Genomic DNA, 27,047 nt, shown 5'->3' with positions numbered 1-27,047 from the left:
AGAAAGTTGCGTCGAAATTTTTGGGGTCAGAAAATAGCATCATCGTTGACTAAGAATCGTGCGAAATAATAATAAAGGGAGGATCGATCACCCTTTATTTTCACCGCTAATAAGACGTATTCTGCCCCACACAGTTTTAGCTAGAACCTTCCGATGCATCAATATAACTGGCACTTAGTCGTAGCAGAATTGTAGCTCTTGGTCTGGTTTCATTCACATGTACAATCTGCTTGCGAGGTGCATCCATTCTGCAGTTTGAGGCGGTCCTTTACTGTTCTGCTTTTCCGACAGGGTTATTATGCATTTTTTTATTGATATGATATAAGGAGATGTTGGCGCACAATTTAAGGCGCCGGCTACTCCTTATCTCTTGAGTGGTTGCGTCATACATCATACAGGGTTCAAGATTACATATCAAATAATCTTTTCACACAAGCACCAGGACTTATCACGCAACGTTTCCACAGGAAGACTATGACGTAAGGAACACATGGTACATATAATATACAAGGTAAATGTATCCACAGTTATGTAGATAAAAGTCTCAAAAGTACAAACGATACTGTCGCCTAATAACACGTTGTCTAGTCAGCGGGTGGTACATATATCGTGTAAATGCATTATCACATACAGTCACAACAGAACTGTCAACATAACATAATTCACAAACAGATGCATATATACAGTGACATCGAAATGAAGGGAACAATGAAACGCTAATAACGTCCAACAATGCCGCTGTCTTCGAGAAAACTCTAGTGCTTTTAAAGCGCTCTTCTGCAAGGCCGTTGTTGGCCAAGGGCCCAGAAGTTTCCTTAAACTGTAAGGTCTACGGCCTAATTTAATTAGCGCTGATTTAAGATCTTGGTGTGTCGTGATGTGGGCCATATAGAAGGTAGTGGTTTATATCTTCATCTACAAATCCACAATCACATTCGGGGGTTTCTGCTCGGTCAATTCTGTGTAAGAAATGCTTTGTGTAGGCAATGCCTAGCCTTAATCGATAAATACGGGTTTCTATAGTTCTATCTAATGACAATGAAAATTTGAATTCAATAAATGGATCAATATGGCATAAGTCCGAGCTCTTAGAATTCTTGTCAAACCAAGTGTTTCTAGACCTTTTGAAAGACGTTGTCCTTATAATGCAGCGTAATTCATTCTTTGATATTAAGAGCGGAACCACATCTTTGAGGTGCGCTTGTCGTGCTGCTCCATCGGCTGCTGTGTTGCCAGGAACGTTGCACTTCCCTGGTATCCACTGGAATGCTGTTGCATGTTTCGCTTCGCTTGCCTTTGTAAGGTTTTTAAGTGTTTCATATATTATACTGTTACTGAATGTTTTCCCCTTTGTGCTGCAGAGTGATGTTAGAGCCGCCTGTGAATCGCTGAAAATTACCCATTTTAGCGCATCTCTTACTGACAATATAAATTTTATCGTACATAAGATTGCGAACAGTTCAGCCGTTGTGGACGAAGTCGCACGAGATAACTTAAATGAGTCTTGCTTGTTGAGGTGCGGTATAATGAATCATGAAGTTGAACAGGTTGCTGTACTGGAGCCGTCTGTATAGACGTGTGTGCATCCTGAATACCGCATATATACCTGGTAAAGTGCTAGTTGTTGAACAGCTTGAATGAACATGTCTCTTTTTCGGAATATCCCATCTACTGACAATTCGATTTTTGGAACTGTAAGCAGCCATGGAGGATATTCGATGTCTGAGTTCCAAAATTCATTTCTTGGCAATATGGGAAGATTTTCTTGAATTTCTATATGAACATACCTTCTATCTCGTTTCATTATGTCTAGAGCCAATGGGTGGTTCTTATGCTGGGTTTGAAGACGGAAATAATGCCGGCATGTTTCTGCAGTTCGCATAACAGGAAATGGTGATTGGCGAGCCTCAGCTATTACAAGAGAACTAGAAGTCGCTCGTGGAACTCCTAGACATAGGCGTAGTCCTCTAGCTAAAAGTCCTTGAAGTCGCTCTTCTGACATGTGGGAAAGTCCGTGTAGGGTTGGCGCGGAATACGCAATTTTTTGTCGTATTAATGCATTGTAAACAGTCAGCATAGACGATACTGATCCGCCCCATGATGTGCCTGAAAGTCTGCGAAGTACAGTCACTATGGCATTGACCTCGTTTTCGAGTTTTTTTATTTGGGGTGCCCAGGATAGCTGCCTATCAAGTATTATGCCAAGAAATCGATGCTGTGTGACGATCATTAGAGGGTGTCCTGCCATATTAAGAGTGAAATTTTTTTACTGCCTCCGAGTGAAGGGCAATACAGCTATCTTTGCGTGTGATGGTACCATTTCTCTCTCTCTCTCAAAAACTGGTTGATTATTTTTATGCCGTCTTGCAATGCCATCTGAAGTAGTTGAGCATTAGACCCAGATGTCCAAATACACACATCGTCTGCATACAGTGAAAACTTTAACTGTGATGGCAGCCTTCTTGTTAAATCAGCCATGACGCAGTTAAAAAGGAAGGGGCTGTGTACGCTACTCCCTGTTTGACAACACGTTCAGCACTCTTTCCTTCACCCGTCTGAACAAATTATTTGCGACCTGATAGAAATACAGAAATCCATCGCAAGGACCTGCCAGACAGACCAAGTTCCAACATGCTTAGCAGAACATGAACGTGACTAACAGTGTCAAATGCCCTCTTGATATCTAGAAATACTGCTATAGTCATGTTTACACGTGCACGCTCGTGCTCCACACAGGTTACTATATCTAATATTGCATCCATTGTGCATTATGTTTTCTAAAACCTACTAAGTAGTTGGACAACACATTCGTTTCATTACACCACCATTGAAGTCGCGCGTCAATCATTTTCTCCGTTACTTTGCATAAACAACTTGTCAAACTAACAGGGCGGAAGGATTCAAGGCACAAGGGCGTCTTACCAGGTTTTAAAATTGGTATGATTCGAGCGACCTTCCAAGAGTCAGGTACAGTTTCCTCTGTCCATAAGTTATTAGATATGTCTAAAGAGCATTTGTACCTGTCGGTCCGAGGTTTCTTAGCATATTGTATGTAATGCCGTCCGGCCCAGCAGCGGACTATTGGCGACATGATGCAATTGCACATTGAAGCTCGCTTAATGTGAAAGTATGATCTAATTGAGGATATTGGGCCCAGTAGCAAGCAGTAATTTTTCGCTTAGCCAACACTACTGAAATATCAAATTCTGCACATTGCGATGAAAAAGCAGGTTTGAAAATAATCTCACAAAATTTATCTGCAACTGTTATTGCACACGTGTCCCGAGCTACAGCGAGAGCACGAAATAGGAAGCTCTGTGTTACAGGTCCGCTTAAGGAACGAATTACTAGGAAAATTCGTGGGACAGACGTGTGAGGAGACAGCGTGCTGCAGAAATCGCGCCAGCGCCGCTTGCCTAAATTTTCCATGCGTCTGCGCATTACATTGTGTATTTTCTGAGCGTTTCTGTATGCTTCTAAACTTCCGCTCCGTCGGTAAGCTCATTCGGATCGGCGTCGGATGGCTCTTAGGTGTTCATACTCTCCGTCAACTGCAGTATAATATTTGGGAATTGGGAGCTTCATTGTGCATAGGTTCATATTATCCTGCAAAAATTCTGTAAATCTTTCCACTGTTGCATGTTGATTAATTTGATCCGTCAGGCGGTACCGAAAAGCTTGCCAGTTGGTTAGTCTGCTGTAACGTCTGATATCATAGTGCATGCTAGGGTGATTAACAAGGATGGGAAAATGATCACTTCCGCGCGTTTACATATCTGTTGTCCATCCCACACCATTCACTAGACCATGTGAAAACAGGCTAACATCTATGCAGCTTGAGTAATTATATCCACGAAGGAATGTTGGCGACCCATCGTTTAAAACAGCCAAGTTGCTTTTATCTATGGCGCACTCAATAACGTTACCCCGGGCATCACAATGATCACTGCTCCAGATGATGTTGTGTTCATTGAAGTCGCCAGATATAAATACATTAGAATGAGCTATTTTGAAGATATCCACTAGCGCTTCTACTGAAATCCGGTTTGAAGGTTGTAGATATAGATTAATTACTGTTATACAGAGCTTGCCAAAGGATACTTTACATGTGATGAATTCCGGGAAGTCTGAATCACTGGACTGAATTTGATAAGATGGTACGTCCTTTCTGACGCACAGGAGCACTCTGCTAACAGCACCTTGACGAGAAGTCTTTTATATCACATAATTCGAGAGGCGAAAGTCGTCATTGATTCCCGCCTCTTGAATGCAAAGTATTGGGAAGTTGTATTGCACAAGCAGTTTACGAAAGTCGGCACACTTCCTTCGAAGAATGTTGGCATTCCACTGAAATATGGAGACAATTTTGTAGCGGTTATTCATGTACTGCCTGCCGCAGTTTTGGCCCGTATTTTTGACACAATAGTGCTTCTAGAGGCAACAAAGCTTTCACTTCTGGTAGGTTGTTTGCTTCCGGCAGAGCAGATAGGATTGCCTTAAGAGCTGCGAAAAGCATTCGCAAAATCAGTTGTGTCACCGATGCTGTGGTATGTTCGCTATTAGCTGGCGTTACTTCTGCAGTAGATGCGTAAGGTCGCCGAGAGAAATGTGTGCGAATACTGGAGCTTTCTTGTGTATTACTTTCTGCCTGTTGTCGTCTGGGTTTCCGTAGCACTGATGCATAAGACTGGGCGCTTGACTGTGATCCTCTTGATTGGTCCCTTGATTGCACTGTTGGTTGTTCTCTAGAGGAGGGATAGCTTGTTGGTGCTCTTGGCTGTGGTCGTTCCGGTGCCCGCTGAGGTGGGTGATCTGGCACTGGATGAACAATCTCAAGGTTTGGTGCGAGTTCATTGCGTCGCGGTTGTCTTCCATGGATTAGTTCATGTCGACGCATTTGTGCCGCTGCCTTTTTCTGAGGGCAACCTGAGAAGGAGGCGGCATGGTTCCCCGCACAGTTTGCACATTTAGGTTGAAGAAGTGACTTGCACTCCTTGTGGTCATGATCTTCTGAGCAGATTTTGCATCGATGTGTACTGCGACAGGTTTTCGCGATGTGCCGAAATCTCTGGCAATTATAGCAGCGAAGTGCTGGTCCTAGGTATTCCTCGATAGGGTGACTGGTGAAACCCAAATAAATTCTTCCTGGAATAGGGAGATCTTCCCTGAAAGTCAGAATTACCGTGTGAAGTGGATATGACTTTACTGCTCCATCTTCTTGGCGGGAATACCTTATCTGTCTGCGTGCTGATATAACTCCTGCGTCTTTCAAGAAGTCTAGGAGTTGTTCGTCTGTATACTGCGAGGCACATGTTTTACTTTCCCAACGTTTCACGTGTATGATTCTGGGATGAAGGGCTTGACTTCCAGCCCGCCTACACTTGAGAGCATCAAAAGGCGTTTCGCCGATGCTAAGGAAGCAACGCTGACACTGAAACTTCCATCTCTGGTCGTCCTGAAAGACTGTACTTTTTCTTTCGCAGCGGAAACTATTTCGGCAGACACTCGGTTTGGATTTACTTGCGAAAAAGTAGTACCTGCACTTGTTGGGTGAAAGACAACCGGAATGCCTTCGGCTCGCTTTTTCTTATACGTTGTTAGGATTGGGGGCTCAATCCCATCGCTCGTAACCCGTTCTCAAGATTGGAGTCCGGCATGAATTAGAAGGTAGCTGGCCCATGCCGTTGTCCAACTTATCCACGCTGAGGACGTTGATGAAGGGAAGGACTGCTTCTCATCGAGAACGAGGAATATGGGTTTATTTACGGTGTTTATATCAGTCTAACATGACTGTTTGAGAAAGTACATCAGTCTAACCTGACTGCTTGAGAGAGAGTGTCCTAAGCAGCCGCACAAGGGCGGTTTTTAAACACTCGGTCCTCCCCCGATACCCAGGTGACGGAAACGGCCATCCAAGCACCGTCGACGAGTTGACCAGGCACCGCAGGTAGGGTGCCTCGATGTGCGCCCGCTCTCCGAGAGCGGGCGCGCATCGAGGCACCCTAACCGTAGGGGAGACGACCCTGCACCATAGGGGCATTTATTCCCAGAACTGCAGCGCGCCCGCCGGCCGCCCATTGTCTGGCGTCTTGGTCGGCGCGTGGGGAGGGGTGTCAGTAGACGTTCCAGCGGCTCAGTAACAATAGTTGGCGCCGAGCTCGTTTAGTTACAATGGCGACTTCGTCAAACTCGGCTGCAACGACGGACAGTCGAGGACGCACATATTGTTGTTCACACACAGTCGACTTAGTCACGCCATGGCTAGAGGTGTGCGGCGACGCTCCCGGAATGTTGCCTCCACAGTCGCAACTGGTTGGCAAAACTTGCACTGCAGCTGGCCGTTCTTAACAACGTGACCAAAGTAAATGGTGCATCATCACCCATCTCTTCTTCATCACTTAGCTCGTAATTCGATGTTGTGTAATCGTACTTGCTGCCTTCTAGGCGAGGTTTCTGGCTCTCGGCTTCACCGTCAGCCATTATTCCTGAATTCGCTGAAGTTGGTTCCGAGTTGTGGAGAACCAAACGTGCCGGCTTTATGAAGCTTTGTGACGCTTGCAAGGCCGCACGCTTTTCATTACTGCCCGTAGCATCATTCATATGGCTTGTTACGTTTGGACGAGCATAAGACTCGTGACGATGTTCTCGGCTTCCGACCACCGTATCGGCAGGGTAATAGCCAGGTCCTCAAAAACGAAATGGCGTACCTGTAAGGTGCCTGGCTCGTTGAATCTTCAGCCGACGTCTTGTTAATCAATCGTCGTCAATGGTAGTCGTAAATGTCCAAAAAACCAGAAAACTCGGAGCATCACCTAAAAACAGCGACCGAACAGATACACTTCTTCTTCTCTCTTACTATGCCTTAATTGCGCTATAATAATGGAATGGAAAACTTTATTGACTCTTTTAAGGTTTTAGCGGGTCGAGGCCGAAGTCTTCGTTCTTGAAGCTAGGGTCCTCTTCAGCCATGGATGGGCACCTAGTCCAGGGCTCCACTGAGCCGGCCCGCCTCGCACGCGTGCGCTATAAGAGCTCTTTGAGCCTCTAGCTCGCGGCTGGTGAGCCAGCTCTCCCATTGCTCCGCACTTGGTGTTTTGTGTTTGTGGAATGCCTGGTTTCTTGTACACTCCCATGTAATGTGGTATAATGTTGGTTTAGCTCCACACCACGGACAGGTTGCGCTATACTGTGTGGGGAACATCCTACTTAGTATGTGTAAGTTTGGGAAGGTGCCCGTTTGCAGTCTCCGCCATCCTGCGGCCTCCTCCTTTGTTAATGCTTTATGTGGTGGGGGATATTGATATCTTAGCCCCTTATAGAGGTTTAATAGCTCTGAATAGCTGTTCCCGCAGTTGATCTGTGGCCCCTCTGGGGCGGTTGACGTCCCTGCTCGGCTGGTCATCCCTCGAGCTAGGCTGTCCGCCCCTTCGTTGCCCCTGATCCCTGCGTGGCTTGGTATCCAGATAATATTATGTGGGGGTTGTCCCTCAGCGATTGGAACTCTGCTGAGGATCTTGAGCGCCGTGTTACTAATTCTGCCTCTTATATAGCTCCGGCACGCCTCTTGTGAATCTGTTAGAATATTGAGGGATATTCCTGTTCTATAACCTTCTTCCGCTGCCAGTGCGACAGCAATTTCCTCTGCCTCGGTTATGTTAGCCACCTCGGCCGTGAGTCCTGTGATTAATTTTCCTTGATTATTTACTACTACCGCTGCCGCGTTGTTTTTGTGTGCTTGTGAGTATAAGGACGCATCGGTATAGACTGTATTGTCCCGATGTCCCATCGTCTTTTCGTAAAACTCTGCCCTAGCCTGTCTCCTACTCGAATGGAGGTTTGGGTCCATGTTGCGAGGGATAGGTTGTATGCGTAGTTTCTTTCTTAGTGGGTCTGGTATTGTGGCCCTGCTACTTTGTGGTTTTTCTACTTCCCGACCTAGCTTTGTCAGGAGCGCCCTTCCCGTTGTTGTATTGCTGAGTCTTCGTACTTGTCCGTTGAGGTGGCATTCCCTTAGTTCTTCAAAAGTGTTGCTGATTCCAAGTTGCATGAGTTTGTCGTTGGATGTGTTCCTTGGGAGATGGAGAGCTGTTTTATACGCTTTCCGGAGGATGATCTCCACTTGCTCTTTTTCTGTTTTGGTGATTGCATGGTACGGCAGTGAGTATGTGACCCGGCTGACTATCAGGCTGTTGACCAACCTGAGTGTGTCCTCCTCTTTCATGCCATGTCGCTTGTGTGCCACTCTGCTAATCATTCGGCCCACCTGTCCTGCTGCTTTGTTTAGCAGGCAGATAGCGTGGCTGCATTTCCGGCTTCCTTGCAGCCACATGCCGAGGATTCTAATCATCTTTTGTTCCGGGATGTTCTGTCCTTCTAGCCTTACTTCGAGCGGGGCATCAGTGGGGTGTCTGTCCACCCTGGGGAGTTCAGATTTCTCCGTGGAGCATCTGAGGCCTCTTTGCTTTGTGTATTCTTCGATGCAGGTGGCAGCTTCTTGTAGTGCCTCGTGTTTATCCCCTAGTGAGCCTTGAGTAGTCCAGATCGTTATGTCGTCCGCGTACATTGCGTGGCTGATTCCTTGGATCTTGCTAAGTTTCTTGGTAAGGTTGACCATCGCTATGTTGAAGGGTACTGGCAAGATTACTGAGCCCTGCGGAGTGCCCTTGCATGGCGGTTGAAAGGCGTCACTCCGTAGGTCTCCCAGGCCTACTGTCGCTGTTCTGTCGGTTAGGAAGCTTCTGATATAGTCATGGACTTTCTTCCCGCAATTAGTGGTGTTAATCCCCTTCATAATGGCGGCGTGGGACACGTTGTCAAAGGCTCCCTTGATGTCGATGGCCATGACCACGTTTTCCCCTTGTTTCGGCATTGTCTCGAGTACCTCTTCCTTTAGCTGTAGCAAGATATCGTGGGTAGACAAGTTTGCCCTGAAGCCGAACATGGTGTTGGGGTACCATCCTCCGTCTTCAAGATGCGTTTGGATTCTTCGGGTCACTATTCTTTCGTACAGCTTGCCTATGCATGATGTAAGCGAAATCGGTCTGAGATTTTCAATTTGGAGTTTTTTGCCGGGTTTGGGAATCATCACCACTACGGCGTGTTTCCACTCCGCCGGTACTTTGCCTTCCTCCCATAGTTTGTTGAGGTAGAGGGTGAGCTGATCAATTGCTTCGTCGCTGAGGTTTCGAATTAGCGAGTTTCGGATTTTGCCCGCCCCTGCTGCTGTGTTCTTTGTTGTAGCCCTTACAGCCTCCACAACGTCTTCTCTTGTGATGGGTCGGTCTGTAGTTGAATTTTCTTCACCCTGGTAGTTGCCTCGGTAGCCTTCTACCGAGATCTTTCCGTAGCATTTTTCCCGTACTGCTTGGAGCAGTTGTTCTTCTGTTCCTTCATACTGGTGGATGAACCTCTGAATGGATTTGCTGCTTTCCGCCTTGATCTTGCTCGGATCCATGAGTGTTCTGAGGATATGACATGTTCTGGCTGTGCTTCTTAGGGTGCCATTCAGTGAGGTACTAAACTGCTGCCACCCCTGCTTTGCCAGCTGCGTTGCATACTCCTCTGCTTGCTGAGTTATTTCGGCAATTTTCTTCTTAAGCTTTCTTTTAGCTTCTGACGCTTCCACCGCTTGGTTAGGCCTCGTCGTGCCTAACCGTTTGTCCACTTCTGGTGCTTGTTCTGTTCGTTCCACTTCTTTTGTGTAGAGATCTCTTATTTGTCTGAGTTGATGGCTCCAATTCTCTGCCGAGGTTATGTCCCCTTTTAGCTGTTTACAGTGGACTCGAAAGGCATCCCAGTCTGTTAGACTTGCCTTGCCAATCTTCCTCCTGATGATTTCTACCTCTGTGCTGACCCTGATGATGTAGTGCTCGCTGCCGAGGTTTTCTTGCAAGTTCTCCCATTCGACTTGCTTAGCGCCCCTGACAAAGGTTAGGTCGGGACACGTGTCCACGCTTACGCTATTGCCCTGTCTGGTGGGTTGGCTTTCATCTGTGAGTAGCTCGCAGTCTATGTTTTCTACAGCTGTGCAGATACTGCGCCCTTTCTTGTCTTCGATTCTACCGCCCCACTGCGGACTCTTCGCATTGAAGTCTCCTGCTATTATTAGAGTGTTTTGCCCTGCAAGCTTCTTCGCTTCCGCAAAAAGCTTAATGAAGTTTCCTCTGTTTTTAGGGGGGCTAAGTACGATAGTGATTACGAAAGTAATAGAAGTCTGAGGATTAATTTCGATGGCGTCGTAGGCGACATTATAATTGATCCACGGACATATTCAGTTTTTGTCGACTGTCACCGCGCCAATAGTAAGTGACCATATCAGGTATCGGCAGTACTTGAGTATTCATAGCAAATAAAACAAGAACAGTTTTACTATTTAAAAAAACAACGAGAAAAAGCACGTTTTCACCCGGGATCAAACCGGGGACCGTACACGTATGAAGCGCACGTGATAACCACTCGTGCCGGCTGTGCTGGTCAAATCAGTGAGCTTCGTACGGCCTGCCAATTCGCAAAGGCCGCGGTCTTACGTATTAATATAAAGGTCACCAAAATGAGCTTCATTCTCTTATCGGAAAGGACGATCATTTGATTTGCGATATACGGGAAGGCACTTCGCTTAGCGCATATAATAACTCCCTCTCCCTTCTCCTCCCCCCAGTCTTTCTCCCGAGGTGTTCTTTTTAACGCAACATTAAATTCAGCTGTCACAACAAGGGGGGCATGCAGTGAACTGTATACATTTTTTAGGATATTTTAAACTTTAGGCTGCGAGATTCAACTTTAGTCAAGCGTTATTACCTTCGGTTAACGCGACAGCTATAGCCCTACGGGATGGTTCACGTCTCACATGCTCGACTATATGCATGCATTATTAGGACCGAGTGCCTTTTCGGGGTACTTTCGGCGAAAATTTGTCTAAGTATAGAAAGGAAAATTTGTTTTTCTTACAATTGCAGATACTTTTCTAAATTGTGAAGCCACTGGTGAAAAAAAGATATCTGTCGCAATAGAAAGATATTCAAATCGGGCTCTTGATCTGCAAAACTACACTGTTCTGCGTTAGAGTAACGTTGGCAGGCAGCAATGCGTTGAGGTTCAAGCTGTAAGCAATTGTCCTAACTGCCTCGTGGCGTTCACCAGACAGATTCTTTTGTCTGACGTGTGAAGGGCAGCTACAAATTGTATTTTCACTAGCGAATAGAACGGTGAACTAACAAGTTTGCTATACGATTAGTACGCTTTAAGGATCAGTGGGCTCGGTAACCTTTACCTTTCGTGTGGTTTACTGCGCTACGTTTAACAAAAGACACACCATGTGAGAGAATTGAAAGGCCGAATCAACAGTTTCCCCAGCAACAAATTTCAGCCAAATTATTTTCTACTAAAGAATGTTTATGATCAAATTGGACTAGGTAAATAGTGGTGTGCTATCTTGGTAAGGTGTCTATCCTCACCGTAAAGCTTGGCACCACCTGACATTGCTTGCTGCTCCGACAATGGAATCTATAGCCTAAGTAACATTGTCCGAGGATGAATAGGAGCACTTATAGGGCTTTTTATGTGTGTTCGTGTTGCGGTTCATTTGGAGGAGGCTGTCATTAGCTCGTTTGTCTATTATGCTACCCAAAAGAGTCACTTCGGCTCTGAAGAAAATACCACGAAATAAAAATATAAAAGAATGGACTAGGGTCCACTTAGCAGCAACTAACCTAGGCGAAAACCCTGTTGAATTTTTAGAAACACTGCGGTGTCAAACACAGCCTCCAGTGACCATTACAAACTAATCACCGTATGCAATAATATAACAAGGACAGAATGCTTCCTGTGACCTGAGCCAAATCTGAATGATAAGCCTAATTAGAATACAGCCTCCAAACTCCTAGCTACGTTAAAGAAAATAACCGTCGAACAGAACTGCTGCAAGCGCGCATAATGAAACATGTCAGAAAACAAAGTAAGTTTGAAGAAATACAATTAGCCACAACTTTAACGTTCAAGTCTATGTATGTAGTATCAGGCTGATGCATGTCTTGAGGGTCCGAAAGCTGCGGATTAATTATTCCCTGAAACGGTATCGCGAATCTAAACACGCAAGCACCCTCGAGCTACGGACAAATGCGTCAAGCCTCTTTGCTATAAGTGGCGTATTGGCTTCGAAGGAAATGCTTCCAAAGTTTAGGCCAGGCGTCAACTAGAGGGCGACAAAGAATAAAATACAAACGTAAAAAATATAACACCACTCGCGTCATTTCAAGCTGCTGCCTGTCTGATGCATGCACTTTCCTTGATAGCCTCTCGTAAGCATTGACCTCAATACGGTACCGCATCTCATGTTATTTCAATATTATTTTCTGTAGCAACTTGTAGCAAGACTGAAAGATTGTTTTCGTGACCTCGCGGACGCCGTTCATCAATGCTGCTGTCAACGCAAGCTTAACGAGGAAGTTACCCCACTGTGCAGGAGTTAATGCAATGTTTCAATGATTTTTGCTTGTAATTACTTTGTCTCGTCAAGTAAAATGCGTTTGCAAGTGCCACTGACGTGGTTAGCCTCCGTGAACCGTGTGTACAGCGTGTATTCACATACATCTGCGACGATTGCTATAAGCGGTAACGTGCACTTGTTATTCAGCATCAGTGCGGGTCATTCTCTTCTTCCCCTACGCTCTTAGTTTCTTTTCCGTGTTTCAAATGCAAACAGCCAGAAAATGATTTTCGATTCTTTAACTAAAATTTATTTACGAGAGAGCGCTAGTTAGTTGTCTGGGCTAAAAGCTGTAGGAATAGTTTGAAGGAGTTCCACGCAGCTGGTGTCCCAGGTAACCTTGTGGTGTCCCGACTCCGAGGTCGCGGATAGCATTCCCAACGACTGCGGCTGCATCAGGGTCGAAATGCAAAAATACTCGTGTACTGAGGTTTTGGTGCGAGGTAAAGAATTTTAGGCATCGCAGTTACTCCGGTGTTTCCCACCTACGCACCCACCTATGCTTTCCCACTTAGTTACCCCGTTCTCGTGTCTACTTGCCTAAATCGATTCACGTAAAGGCATATGACTAGACGTGACACACTTGACAGGCCAGCGTGAGTAGAAATGATGTTTTGACAAAGTAGGATGCTTTTAAAGAGACCCACAATATATATAGACTAACGAAAGCGCTGCGTAATTCTTTGCGGAATAGTTGTCAGTATAGTTTTTACCTATAGCCGAAATGGGTGGTCGTAACATCGGCACTTTCCGTGGGGTTTCGGACCCACGACTAAGACACATACCGGAAACTTCAGCAATGTCCAATAAATTGATGCGAGACGATTTCCTTACTCACATTGACTCAATGATGCGCATTTTCCAGCGCGAGCGTCTTCTCCACCCAGCCGTCGGCGACGTGGCGCGCGACAGGGATCGCCGGCTTGTCAACCTCGCGGCTGGAAAGACGTCAGCATCGAAACCACCAACCACACAGAATGGTACGGTGCGCTATAACGTTAATGTCATTGTCATTGGTGAAGGTGTCATTGCCGGCGCATGACGATCTCTAGCGATCCGCAATGCTTCTCCGTAGTGCTTGCACAGAAGAAAAAAAAAAGAAGAAAGAGGACGGAGTAAAATTGAACGGTTTTTCGTTGACCAATGTAACTTGCACGACCGCACAAACCACCAGCGCACTCGACGAGGTCTCGTAGGCTTCCGAAAGGGCTCGGGTTGTCGCACCGTACGTTTCCTTGCCAGCTCACGGCCGCATAACTGCGTCGACGACGTTAGCGTTATCGTCACCTAGGCCTCGCGTTGCCTGCGAAGAAAAACGGGACGACAGCCGGGCGCGATTTTCGGCATCCCGCCAGGGGCTGCTCAACGCTCTGAGCGCAGCCCAGATGCTCAGCTGCTAGGGGCTCTTAGTCGCTGTTGGAAGCTCAGATGAAAGAAGGCAAGAACATTTACTCCCCTTTCATTTCCGCTCCCGCTCTCTTACCCCCCAAAATCTTCTCGTCCTACAGTTCCGCCTTTATGTCATTATCATTCTTTATTCCTTCCACGTCACGTGCCGTCACCGCACCACCACTGCGCGTTCAACACGCCTTGCTGACTCCGTGTGAATGGTGCAGAAACGCTGTCGCGCTGGCAGCGTACGCGCTCGAGTGACTGGGCCTTTTTTTGCGGTGCACGCACTCCCTTCACCTCCGTCGAGGCATTGTGCCACCTGTCGGAAATTCACGACTGCTTTGGCGCGCGTTCCTACTCGGCCTCCACAACATCGCGCTTCCCGCGTCGCGTGCGGCTTTGCGCCGGAACGCACGGGCTGCCATATGCGCTCGTCCCCTTCGTCTCCTAGCTGTTTATCATTCCTATTCTTCGTCTCACACTTGCGCCCTTTGGAAATGGTTTCCGGCTCGGGCGGCAGTGTCTGCCGTCGAACAATCGGCTTCGTACAGAAACGGCAGCGTATAGCTGGATATTTAAATGAGAGGAAGATGTCTTTGAGACTGGGAGCCGTACGGTGTTTGCAAATCACCGCGCGTAGGCATTGTGATTAACATATTTATTGCGAGGGATCTTGTTTGGGTTCCCTTTTACATGGTCAGGTTTTCTCCTCTCACCTGACCGCTCGCGCATTAAACTCAAGAATGGCGAAATACACCTAGTTAGCGTCCAGGTTAAGGTTTCAATTTACCACGGCCGTAGTCTTCGAGAAATGAATAGACGGCCCGAAAAAGCCATTCAGCACTGTTTTAATTCGTTTAGAAAATTCGGAACTTTTCACCTCTACATCCAACTCGGCCCGACGCTGGCGGCATAATTGAATGCTATGCGAGTGTAGCCTATAAAAATATGCTAATTTTACCAGCTTCGTCGCTTAGAAGCATGAAAGAACACATCCCTTTGTGATGCGCTTCATATGAATGTAGATCAGAGTCGTTTTAAGGACTCAGGAGCTCGATGACACGTGTAGAGAAATGCGAAGGAGGGACCGAATGGAAGTTGACGTACAAAAGTAGAGCTTACTGGTATATATATATATATATATATATATATATATATATATATATATATATATATATATATATATATATATATATATATATATATATATGCGAATTATACATAATGCTCCTGCATATGCTTCCAGGACGACTGGCGAAAGATATCTGTCCCGTGGGTCAGATGTATTAGAACAAGCCATGTACTCGGGCTCCGTCTTTTCCTAGATATTCCCGGCAGGAAATTTGCATACGTATTCCTCCTTTTAGCCTCCGTGTTGTGCGTAACTTTTTTTTACTGTATCATCAGAATGGGCGGTGCCAACCAAGGACTGCCGTCTATGTAGGAGGCACTACCTTGGGCACTAAATCTTCGCGTAACGCACTACCGTATTTATTCGAATGTTAGTCAATCTATTTTATTTTTCGAAAGGCTTACCCAAAATGACCTGTCGAACTGTATTCGTGACCAAAGACTCTCGACCTATGTTCGTGAACAAAGCCAGCAAAAGCAACGAGTTAAGAGAGTTCCTCCGTCGCACCCGCGCCGTGAAGCCATTCCGGAGACTAGACAGACTGTTTCTAAGAAATGCTGCATATCCAACGCACTCGACGGCACCCGAGGGACGACGTAGTCTTTGGTGCCGAGGACGATTTCTGCGGCAGTTCCAACGTTGATGAAGCTGGCTCAGCGACAACCAAGATTACTAAGCCTAGTTTGCGGGGAATAAAGGTGTGTCATGGTCAACGTTTTTCGGTTTTCTATAAGGATATGAGTCGACCTATATTTGTGTTATGTTGTTGTGTTAGTTTTAAAATATAGGGGGCGAACGTAAGTTCGTGTTCCACATATCATCCAGCAAATACGGTACTCAGCCATTCAAGACTTGCGGCCGCAAACGCAATATTTCTACCGTTCAAAGTAGAGGTGGGCCAACATCAACTTTTTCGAATACGAATCGAATACAGATAGTAAGCATTACATAGTTCTTTAGTCTTTCTTTTTTTTGTCTTGGTTCTTGCATATCACGCATAGCGCCCTCGGCGAACCTCTCCCAAGCAACGCACCCTGTTAGGATTGGGGGCTCAATCCCATCGTTCGTAACCCATTGTCAAGATTGGAGTCCGGCATGAAGTAGAAGGTAGCGGGCCCATGCCGTCGTCCAAGTTATCCACACTGAGGACGTTGATAGAGGGAAGGATTGCTTCCCATCGAGAACGAGGAATATGGGTTCACGTACAGTATTTACATGCAGTTCATCAGCCTAGCATGACTGCTAGAGAAAGTACGTCAGTCTAACACGACTGCTTGAGAGAGTGTCTGAGTCTAACATGACTGCGTAAGAAAGTGTATCGAGCATCCCCACAACAGCCGTTTATAAACACTCGGTCCTCCCCCGATTCCAAGGTGGCGGAAACGTTCGTCCAGTCATCGTAAACACGCCGCCTCTCCGCGGGACGGTTTACACGCACGCACGCACGCACGCACGCACACACCACACAAAGACACACACACACACACACACACACACACACGCACACACACACACACACACACACACACACACACACACACACACACACACACACACACACACACACACACACACATGTTCTAGGTCAGAAACCGACATCACACGAATTTCGTAGAACTCGGAGCGGACCCTCGCAGTGCGCCCGGGTAGCCATTGTCTTGCGTCTTGGTCGGCGCGTGGGAAGAGGTCTCCGACGACGTTCCCGCGGCAACTCCCCCACTCACAGCAGATCAGGTCCGCGTTGGTAGGTTCGGTAACAATAGTTGGCCCGCCGAACTCATTCAGTCACAACGGCGACGAGGCTAGAGCGTAACAGTGGCGGTTTCAGCACAAAGTCTGCTTCGTCAAACGCATCCTAGCTGAAGCGACGGAGAGTGGAGGACGCGCGTATGGTTCCCGACACAAAGTCGGCTTACCCCCGTATTCAGAAATGCAACTTAAATCGAAGCCCATGCTTGACTTGATTCATATGACGCCTGGCGTTAACGTGCCCAAAGACACTCACTGCGTTTCCTTGGGCGCGTTCGCGATAGGCGTGACTTAGATCAAGTCAAGCATGGACTTCAACTTAGGTTGCATTTCTGAATACGGGGGTTAGTCACGCCGTGGCTAGAGGTTGTGGCGGCGCTCCAGGAAAGTTGCGGCCACAGTCGCAACTGGCCGGCAAAACTTGCACTGCAGCTGGCCGTTCTTAACAACCCCTGGAAAGCCGATGCCTGAACGGACTGCAGCTCGTACCCATCTCATAAACCAATGGTTGTGTGGTGGTGAGGATCGGACCACGCATTTGACTTCCCGCAGCCGAGAGGGGGCGTCCTACTCACTGCGCCAGGGTTTCGATTTCGGTTTATTTCGTTATACTTCGGAACAACGCCTACAATGTCTAATGCATAAAAAAAGACAATGGTACCAGCATCTCCTTCCAGTTCATATCATTAATAAAAAATGTAAAAAACAGTTGACTATCAAGGACAAAGGACCAGTTTAATACACAAGATCACTAATTGTAATCTAGATAAACTACACGAGCTGCTTGTCAACATATCCAGAGCCTGGTTGCAAGCAAGCTTTTTAAGAATCAATGGCTGCTGTATGACCAGCTTTTCAAAAACGCTGAATAAATTATTGCGGAAAAAAATATAAGAAGTTATGGGGAGGGGGGGAAGCTGCTGAAGAACTTATCTGCCGCCGACATACGTAAAAATTGATCGTTACAAAGAAGATATCACTCATTGTAGCGTAAAAGATAGCGCTGCTACATGAGTATACTTCCAAGAGCACTAAATGACAGACTAGGAGCATAAAACATACGTTTTCTAGGCTTCCGCCGCGAAGCCGAAAGCAAACCTTGCATTACCCGTTTTGTACAATTACTTCGAGAACATTTGTCCTTGCTTCGTTTCTCATAATTCGTGATAATTTGTTTAGCAGAGAAGTGGTAATATTTTAACAGTAGGTTGTTGCAAATAAATGGGTTAGTTTCTAGTATTCGGAAATGCCGAATATTTCATTTTCGAAACTAATACGAATAGTCAATGTGTAATATGCAATTCGTGTTCCCAACTTCGGATACTTCACCCATAGTCTAAAGCAATTAAATTTTTTGCATCTAAATGTACGGCACTGAAGTGAAGTGTACGGCACTCAATGTGAAGTTTGCAGTCCTTTTTCATTAAACTGTCGTGCTCGCAGTCCGGTAAGGGAGATGTGACGCACCAGACGTATAAAAAGTCATGGTCTTGGTGTATTGCAGGGTTGCCAGCTTCGACAAATTGAAGTGACGTCAACGAAATTCACCAAGAGCACCTAACAGCCTTGCACACCCTTTCCAGCAGCGAAAAATAGTGTGCGTTTATTCCTCACAGCCACTAATGCCCAGATAACATAAGCGGCATCTTACAAAAATTACATGAATATTTAATGAATACTGTAGACAAAGATCTTCAACAAAGTGCCGAATTCAAATTTAGAACTCAACATTTAATAATACTACACACGTGTGTTAACAAAACGATGTATCTATCGGCATAATTGCGTCGTCGTCTTGTGGCATTTGAGGAGAGTTTGCGTAAAATTATTTCTTTACGTTCTTCTAAGAACCAAGTCAGTGCGCCCGAGGCTACCTGCGTTTAGAAGAACTTCACTTTGGCCTAGTTGGTATTTACTGTATATCATATTGACCGCAAATAAGACGGGGACAGAGGGAGAGAACACATAAACAGCACGGACGGTAACTTTCAACTGTTTTATTCACAGCAGCCCGTGGGCATATATAGGCAAGCATAACATGCGCAGATCGCAGCAAACAAGAATACACATCAGCTTAGCGTGGCAACCAATTATCAAAAAAATCTATTTCTGACTGAAACAACCTAATGCAGGTATCGCTAACACAGTCTTGGCCTTTCTTTTTTGTGTGATAAGCCTCCATCAGTTCACGTGCAGTCTGGTCATGGCTTCTCCCCATAATCTTTATCTCCTCAAAAAGAGGTACACAGCGACAGGCATTGCAGTGCGCAGGTAAGTGCGCCAATTCATCTTTCGTTAACTTTTGTTCATGTTCCCTGGCTCGATCATTTAGGCACCGTCCAGTCTGCCCTATGTAGGACTTGCCACACGCCAGGGGGATTTCGTACACAACTCCGCCCGTGCTGTTTATGTGTTCTCTCCCTCTGTCCCCGTCTTATTTGCGGTCAATATGATATACCTGCGTTTAGTTTTTCCCACAGCAACAGAGAGAGAGAAAGAGAAACGGAAGCAGGGAGATTAGTCAGGTTGCACCTGGTTTGCTGCGATACATTTGGGGAGGCTCGAGGAAGCAAAAAAAATCAAGAAAAATTAAATTATAGAAAGAAAAGTAATAACAATGATGGGCGCGCATTCCTACTTAAAGACTGCAGTAGGGCGGTGCGTGAGCAATCCCTTAAATCACGTGATGATGTTTGGATGTAGGTTCAGCTTGGAAAGTTCAAGAAGCAAGCGTTGATGAGGTACTTTATCGAATGCTTTAGCGAAGTCTAGGAAGAAGAAGAAACTTTATTAAAGAATAGTCCGGCAGCTCTTGCTGTGGTGGCCTCAGGTGGCGGCTCGAAGTCCTTGTACTCAGGCGGCATCTTCGGCTTGCCGGACGGCCCAGAGCTGGTCTGCCAGCTCTGAACTTTTGATAGCCACCTCCAAGCGGCGGCGACGCCTACGGAGAAGGTCCCCGGCGGCTCCCGCATCTGGGGCGGCGTCGGGAAGAAGCGAGCTCGAGCCTTCCCGTACTCTGGCAACGGGCGCTATTAAGGACGCGTCGCAAACGCAGCTGGTTTGGTTACTGTTGTTGCCGGCACATTCCCAGAGCATGTGTCGCAGCGTTGCTCTCCTTCCGCAAGTTTTACACGCGTCTGTTGGATATAAACGCGGATAGCAGTGGTGTAAGATAGCGGGGCTAGGGTAGGCGTGTGTCTGGAGCAAGCGTAACATGGCATCAGTTTGTACATAAATATCAAGGTTGGTGTGGATGTCATGAAGAAAAATGGCCAGTTGAGTTTCGCACGAACAACCCTTACGAAATCCATGCTGTGACGGGTGGAAGAAGGTACTGGAATCTAAGAATACCGTGATTTGGGACTAAATGACATGACAAACTAGCTGTAAAGTTAACACACAGATTTTGAGCACGTGAGAACGATCGTATATGCGTCCAGTTCTTTCGTCTACATCTGCAGTTATTCTTGCTTGCTTATTTTCGTTTGTGTTCCCGAGAATTGTATTGCGACCGCGGCGGTAGCAGTGCCGTCAATTTCTTACAAGCGCGAAATGTTCAAACCACTGTAGGTTAAATGAGGCATACAATTCCCAACTCCCTAGCGTTTAGACCCGCAGCGTTCCCAGAAAAACTACGGAGTCAGTAACCCCCCCTCTCCCCCATTTCCTCCTTCTCATTAGCTCTAGTATAACCGCTGGCCAAAGCTGTAGAAAGGCTGAAGACACCACTGGGAGCTGGCAAGCTCGCCGGCATTGTGCGAGGCTCGGAGCGGTATTAATACGCCGGCGCCATTCGCCATTAGCTACCAGGGAGCGCTAGTTTTCACACGCCAAAGGGCAAGCAGACGCTACGAGCGGATGATACGCTACTCGGGGCCTCTCGATACGCGCCGAAAGCTTTTCCCTTTTTATTTTTACACACAAGTGTTAAGTGCTGTTCAAATTCAGCGAAAATATATCGTTTACATCGGCGTGTTCAAGACCGCGTGCATGCGTGAGATTCGGTAAACAAGAGGTTAGAACCTCGGAGAATTGCCACTATATCGTGCAACCTATGACAATCAGCAAAACCCGCAAGGGGAGGACAAATCAGCGGATTTCTTCGGCATGTAGGGCCCTCTGAGCCGTACTTTTCGGTGACAAGGTAGCCTTGCGGCTTGCAGGATTATCTTACTCAGCTATGTCGACTGCACGGCTGTGGTAGTCGGAAGTTCAACCCCTCCCCCCCCCCCTATTTTTATCTTTTATTTTAATTTGGCATCCTCCAGTGCACTACATCTGCAGGCTTGGAATGACGCCTGACACCGGCGAAAAATGCCGAGAGCGAGTGGGGCTATACTAATCCAGGTACAACCAAATTAGGAAGGCCCACTAAGCTTGAACGAAGATACTCCCTCACCAGAACAGGAAATGGCCTCCCTGGTGCAGTATTCGGCCACAACCTCCCCTGCTGATATCTACAATTAACCAATGGCCCTCAGTCCCCAGCAGCTGCGGAGCACTTCACCAAGGCGGCGGTCAGACCTGTAATGCACAGAGGGTGCTATGCTAAGAATCTCTGGGTCCGGACAGGCCGCCAATGGAAACTGACCCTTGCAACGTTTAACACCCCAACCGTCTCGAGTGAAGCTAGCTTAGCAGGATTCTTCGAGGAACTAGCAGACATTGCTTGGGATATTATCGGCCTTAGTGAGGTTAGAAGAATTGGTGAGGCTTACACATCGCTAAATAATGGCCATGTCCTCTGCCATAGAGGTCTCCCTGATAAGAAGCAATGGGGGATAGGATTCCTAATCCACAAGGACATAGCGGGCAACATTGACAAATTCTACAGCATTATTGAGAGGGTAGCATAGTCGTAATCAAGCTTAATATGAGGTATAGACTAAAGGTAGTACAAGCCTACGCTCCAACATCCAATCACGACGATGAGGAAGTAGATCAGTTTTATGAAGATGTTGAATAAGCGATGAGAGGAGTGCAAACTCGGTATACAGTAGTAATGGGTGACTTCAATGCAAAAGTGGCGTAAAAGCAGGCGGGTGAACAGGCAATTGGCAACGACGGCATCGATTCTAGAAAAGCTAAAGGAGAGATGCTGGTAGAATTCGCAGAAAGGAATAAGGGGGTGGAGGGGGAGGCTGAGACTAATGGACACTTTTTTTTAGGAAACGTAGTCACAGAAAGTGGACCTGGAAAAGCCCTAATGGTGAAACAAGAAATGAAATTGATTTCATACTTTCTGCCGATCCCAGCATAGTGCAGGATGTTGAAGTGATAGGCTGGATAAAGTGCAGTGATAATAGGTTAGTGAGGGCTAGGACGCACCTCAGTTTGAAGAGAGAAAGAGTAAAATTGGTCAAGGAAAAATAGGTCAACTTAGAGGCAGTAAGGGCAAAAGCAGACAAATTTAGGCTGGTACTTGCAAACAAATAGGCAGCCGTAGAACATATAGAGATGATGATGATGACATAGAGGTAATGAATGAAACCGTAACGAGGTTAGCTTCAGAGGCAGCAATTTAAGTGGGAGGCAAGGCACCTAGGCAACCAGTAGGTAAGCTCTCGCAAGTAACAAAGGACCTAATAAAGAAACGGCAAAGAATTAAACTGTCCAACTCAAGAGATAAGATAAAATTCACGGAACTGTCAAAGCTGTTCAACAAAGCGAAAATAAGTGATATTCTAAATTATAACGTGAGAAAGACTGAAGAAGCCGTAAAATATAGACGCAGCCTGAAATCAGTGAGAAGGAAACTTAGCATAAGACAAACCAAGGTGTATGCACTGAAATATAAGCAGGGTAATATCATCAGCAATCTCGAAGGTATAATAAAAGCGGCGGAAGAATTCTATACTGACCTGTACATTACCCAGAGGACTCAGGAGTACTCTATTCGAAACAATAATGAACAGTATACAGAAACTTTTCCTCTACCTAGAGATGAGGTCAGAAGGGCCTTGCAAGGAATGAAAGGGGGAAAAGTGGCAGGATAGTATGGTATAACAGTCGATTGAATCAAATGTTGGAGGAGACATAATGCTAGGAAAACTGGCGGGTCTCTATACGAAGTGTCTATCGACTGCAAGGGTCCCAGAAAACTGGAAGAATGCAAACATTATGCTAATCCACAAAAATGGAGACGTTAAAGAACTGAAAAATTATAGGCCCATTAGCTTACTTCCAGTATTATATAAAATATTTACCAAAATACTTTCCAATAGAATAAGGGCAACATTGGACTTTAGTCTATCAAGGGAACAGGCTGGCTTCAGAAAGAGATACTCTACAATGGATCACATCCATGTCATTAATCATGTTATCAAGAAATCCGCAGAGTGCAATAAGCCTCTCTATATGGCTTTCATAGATTACGAAAAAGCATTTGATTCAGTAGAGATACCAGCAGTCATAGAGGCATTGCGTAATCAAGGAATACAGACCGCTTACGTAAATACCCCGGAAAATATCTACAGAGATTCCACGACCACGTTAATTCCACGCTAGAAAAGTAGGAATATACCTATAAAGAAAGGGCTCAGACGAGGAGACAAAAACTCTCCAATGCTATTCACCGAGTGCTTGGAAGACGTATTCAAGCTATTAAACTGGGAAGGTCTAGGAGTAAGAATCGACGGCGAATACCTCAGCAACCTTCGGTTCGCCGATGACATTGTTCTATTTAGCAACACTGCGGACGAGTTACAACAAATGATTGAGGACTCTAACAGGGAGAGTATAAGAGTGTGGTTGAAGATTAACATGCAGAAGAGAAAAATAACGATAAATAACCGAGCAAGGGAACAAGAGTTCGAAATTGCAAGTCAGCCTTTAGAGTCTATGAAGGAGTACGTTTACCTACGTCAACTAATCACAGGGGACCCTGATCATGAGAAGGAAATTCACAGAAGAATAAAAATGGGTTGAATCGCATACGGCAGACATCGTGAGCTCCTGACTGGGAGCTTACCGTAATCATTGAAGAGGAAAGTATACAATCAGTGCATTTTACCGGTGTTGACATATGGGGCAGAGACTTGGAGACTGACAAAGAAGCTTGAGAACAAGTTAAGGACCGCGCAAAGAGCGATGGAACGAAGAATGCTAGGCATAACTTTAAGAGACAAAAAGAGAGTGGTTTCAGTCAGAGAGCAAACAGGTATAGGCTATATTCTAATATAAATTAAGAGAAAATAATGGCGCTGGGCAGGTCATATAATGCGGAGATTAGATAACCGTTAGACCCTTAGGGTAACAGAATGGGTACCAGGAGAAGGGAAGCGCAGTAGAGGACGGCAGAAGACTAGGTGGTGCGATGAAGTTAGGAAATTTGCGGGTGCTAGTTGGAACCGGTGCAGGACAGCGCTAATTGGAGATCACAGGGAGAGGCCTTCGTCCTGTAGATGACATAAAATAGGCTGCTGCTGATGATGATGACATGTTCCATGATTTTGCAGGGTGTACTTGTTAATGCAATGGGCCGATAATTACGAGGTCAATCAGTAGTACCTGTATTGTGCTCGGTAATGACCTTCCGCATTTTCCAGTTCTGGAATGGATCCTTCAGAGAGTGATTGTGAAAACAATAAACAGAAAATACTCGAACAGGTTAGGTTAGCGTTTTTCAAAATTTTTGAATTGATGTCGTCTGTGCCAGTGGCAGATGAATTTTTTACTTTATCTATTATGCAGGAAATCCCACTACTGCAGAATGCTATGGCTTCCATGGCGGTAGTAACAATAAGTACTAATGTGAAACATGGTGCTTCGGATTCGTCAGTAAAAACAGATGAACATGCAGTGTTAAAGGTGTCTGCACAGTTGGTATCGGTCATGATTTCACAAGCATTGTTAGCGAGGGTGATAGCGCGCGGTTCCTTTGTTCTTATCACCCTCCAGAATTTCTTGGGGTTATCGACTATCATTTTTGGTAGCTCTACTTGGTAAAATGAGCGCTTAGCCCTTCCAATGGTGGCTAAATATTCGTGTTCAGCTTCACAGTACTTTTCCCAAGCGTGCGGGTTTGCATGGCGCTTAGCTGTGCGAAATGGGCGTTTTATTCTTGTTTTCGAGTCTTTTTAGTGCCCTTGTGAACCAAGGGTTTCTGATTACTCTATCGAAAGCTGCATGTCGGGATGTATTTATTCATTAGTTCAGTAATTTTATGTTTGAAAAGTGCCCTTTTCATTTACACTTCTGAAATGAAAGGCCGTTTCAAAGACCGGCAGTCGAGTCCATAGTCTCAATATTTTCATTGTCATAGTAACTATACAGACGCTCAGGGCACATTCACGCCGTCGGCGCCGCCGCTGCCGTGTTGTTCCGGCGACGGCGCATGCGCGGCTCGCGCGCGGAGGTTTGCTAGAATCAGCTATGGTTCTAGTAACGTTTGTTACATGGTCATTAGAGACGTGGAATGCGTTTTGTGAAGCGAATTGGATGTATCGCTGACGCTATACATACGCTCAATCGCGGCGGAACAAGGGTAGCATTCTGCCTTCCGCTGCCGACACGAGCGTTAACTGAGCGCATGCGCACAATGAGTACGCTATATAACGTTCCTGCCGAGCTGCTGTGTGTATGCTCCAAGTCTGAGCAGTGAACGTCCAGCCAACGCTGTATTTCGTTGTGCGCTGACTAACGACGGCAGTTTTCCGTCGGCTTCACTGCGTGCATGCTATCATCGAGATACGCACGAAGTCCGCAACGCGACTGGCAGCGCTTGTCACGCGAGCCAGAATCAAACAGTGTAGCTCTCTTCTTTCAGAGGTGAATGACTGGCACGCTGAGCGTTTTTTTGTGGGTGGAGCTTGCTCGTAATTTTTAGGTGGTCACCGACTACATAGGAGATCCGCTGGCTCGCTTTTTATAAGTAAACTGTTGCTATGCGACGCTCCTATAACGCGCCAATCGTCTTAAGCTGCTGGCTTGTACGAGATTATTCTACATCTATAGAGGCATGCGCGTCTGTCGGCTATATAAGCACTGTTTTCGTACCTAAGGCTAAAAAAGGTAAGGACACGATCGTGCCATACATTTAGCGTAGATCGTCATCAACCGCAAACATTGATTACGAATTCTTCATGAAAATTTTTGCCAGGAGGCTGCAAACTGTAATATAAGAATGGGTGTGGCGACCACCAAACTTGCGGCATACAAGGTCGATCAATATATACATATATACATAAAGCCTGGTCCGTACTGGAGCGCTACGATGCAAATTCAGACAGTATCGCAATGCTACAGCCTGGTATCGAAAAATGAGTTTGATAGTTATGATATATTGTTGGCAAATGTAGAACACGGGGACGTTGGATACGTTTTAACGGAGGGCGTCGCCACGGCCTACAGAGGTTGCGCGACGCTGCTGATAGTAAGCGATGTGATTGGAGCGCACATCAGGGTGCAGTGCTCGGTACGTCAGTGCTGCTCTTTGTCGCCATTGCCTTCCCTTCTTTCTTTTTTGCGTGCACATTGATTTTTTTAGCTTTATTAATAGCACTGTCATGCGAAGATTACGTCTCCGTGCAGCGCAAGTACGTATTCTTGCTTATGCAGACGGCATAGCACTGTTTTGTTCTGAATATTAAGGCAGCATTAACGATGTTAAAGTCGTCAAAGATTCCTGTGGTGCTAGCGGCAGCGAAATCAACTGGCGAAAGGGCTCGGAATTTTGGCAGGGGTACTTGCCAACGACTCCAAGCATTTACTGCAGCATAAGGTGTGATACGAATCCAGTATCCCATTTGAGTATGCCGTTGGAGAATTACGTATGATTAAAGAAAGTAGCAGGCAAACTGAACGAGACAACAAAGATAGGTGACCTCTGCCAGTATCGTTTATTGCGTTATCTTGCGTGTATGCATTGTCTTCATGCTTTCTTTCATGAAGCCGCTTTCTTTGGACTCTTCGAAAACCAGCCGACGTAAAGCAATGCTTCGCTGCCAAAAGCCGATATTAGGCCGATATATTTATTGCACACGCTATTTTTAATATGCTTATGCCTATTAAGCATACGTATATTTAACAAGCGCGCATATAGTAATTTCGGTTTTTAAACTCCCGCGCCAGAGGCTACTTTTTGATGTGGGCAGTAGAAGGCGCCACTCAATACGAGCACGTGAAACGAGAGGAAAGGAAGTGGAGGCCATGATGAATATTCGTATCACTCGACTCGCAACAGATGGCAGCACGTCACGGCAACGTCTTTCATTAGCGTGTTTTCGTCTCGTCGTTGCGTTGTTGCGCTGTAACACACACACACACACACACACAAAGAAAGGCTAGAGT

At 46.1% G+C, this 27,047-nt stretch overlaps 1 protein-coding gene across 1 annotated transcript in view; it reads right to left on the bottom strand.

Annotated features, from left to right (window-relative positions):
* Window positions 1-14,049, bottom strand: part of LOC142582857 (uncharacterized) — an 87,780-nt gene extending 73,731 nt beyond the window's left edge. Inside the window, exon 1 of the mRNA XM_075692941.1 lies at window positions 13,323-14,049. The gene's annotated coding sequence lies outside the window, so the exon portion shown is untranslated. The remainder of the gene's footprint in view (window positions 1-13,322) is intronic.
* Between the last annotated feature and the right edge of the window lie 12,998 nt (window positions 14,050-27,047).

Source organism: Dermacentor variabilis, chromosome 5 (genome assembly GCF_050947875.1).
Source record: "Dermacentor variabilis isolate Ectoservices chromosome 5, ASM5094787v1, whole genome shotgun sequence".
Lineage (NCBI taxonomy): Eukaryota > Metazoa > Arthropoda > Arachnida > Ixodida > Ixodidae > Dermacentor > Dermacentor variabilis.
Note: the sequence above shows the minus strand (reverse complement) of the source record. Positions and strands in the feature narration are given on the sequence as shown.